This window comes from Octodon degus, unplaced genomic scaffold (genome assembly GCF_000260255.1).
Source record: "Octodon degus isolate 3935 unplaced genomic scaffold, OctDeg1.0 scaffold00165, whole genome shotgun sequence".
Classification (NCBI taxonomy): Eukaryota; Metazoa; Chordata; class Mammalia; order Rodentia; family Octodontidae; genus Octodon; species Octodon degus.
The window spans coordinates 2,180,149-2,181,554 of NW_004524741.1; positions in this window are offsets into that span (position 1 = coordinate 2,180,149).

A 1,406-nucleotide genomic window follows, 5' to 3' on the forward strand; every position below is an offset into this window, starting at 1 on the left:
TCCTGTTCTTATCTCTGGCGTGGGCATTGTAAATAATGCTTTGCTCAAGGGCTCTTTCCCAGGATATCCATAGATGTCTTTGCTTTGCTTTGCTTGCTTGCTTGCTTGCTTGGTTTTTTAGGAAGCAGCGATTGAACTTAGGCCCTTGTGCTTTCTAGGGAAGCTCTTATTCTACTGAGCCATCTCCCCAGCCCCCATAGATATCTTTTCTTAATTACTTTTTCTTTTGAATTTAATGACCTATAACTTAGTATTTGTTTTAAAAAAGCATGCTTTTCTACTGCCCTTTTACTATTACAGATTCCATTGCATTGCTTAATATCTATGGAATTGTTAATTCTTTTATTTTATATTTTTCATGCATGCGATGTATGACACATACTGTTTAACTTTTTAAAGTTTATTTGATCATAATGTTAATTTTGATATAATATAAAATGGTACACAAATGCTTATCAAGGGAATTTAACAAAATTTAATTTTTAGTACTAGCTGTCCTTTAGAAAATAAATGAAAAAGGTTTAATCAGTTTATCTATGAACTTTTTGCAAAGATATACACAGATAGGTGACAATGAATACAGCAATCTAGAGAGTAATAATAGAGTATGTATATTAGAAAATGTTTAGTCGATCACAGGTAATTATTATGGAAGTTATTGTCAAAAATAATTGTTAATTTATTTTCAAAATTTAAATATGATATTTTTGCCAAGCAGTTAATATTTTGACTTTAAGCAGAAATAAACCAGTGAGAGGCCTGCGCTCTGCTGCAGCCACGACAACTCGGTGGAACAGGGAGGGCCAGGAATTCGGAGCCACTGCTCTACACAGGTGAGCCTGCTGCAGGAGACCGTACGCTGTGCTGCATAGGGCTGCCGCATTCATCTTGATTGTAGGAAGGGCTGAGAGACTCAAGACGGCTCCTCCGATTCTCGGTGGGAAAGAATGTCGAGAGTGCTTGGAATGATACACGGCACCTATGAACACCACGTTGGACATTCATTGTAAGTTTTCACAGTAAAAGCCTCTAATTTGCAGTGAGATGAGCAGATAGATGGAATGTGCCATCACTTCCCATTGTTGATTACAGACCTCCAGAATCGTGTGTATTTTACATGTGCCTGGTAATAAGCGCTCAGTTTGTTTAATAGCTGGGAATAGATTGATGTGCTTCAAAATCTCTCATTTCTAATAATTTTACCTTTTAAATTCAAAAAGCTTTTGAATAGACTTGCAGTCATTTGCTCCAAGGAGTTCTTTCCAGATACATTATCTATTTTTCCACATAAACACTATGCCAAAGGCAAACTGTCCTGTTTCATTCTTGAGGGAGAAAGAAAATCTCTCCAGGATTTGACAGTAATCCCCCATACACACTTACCAATTCTCATCTTTTCTTCAATG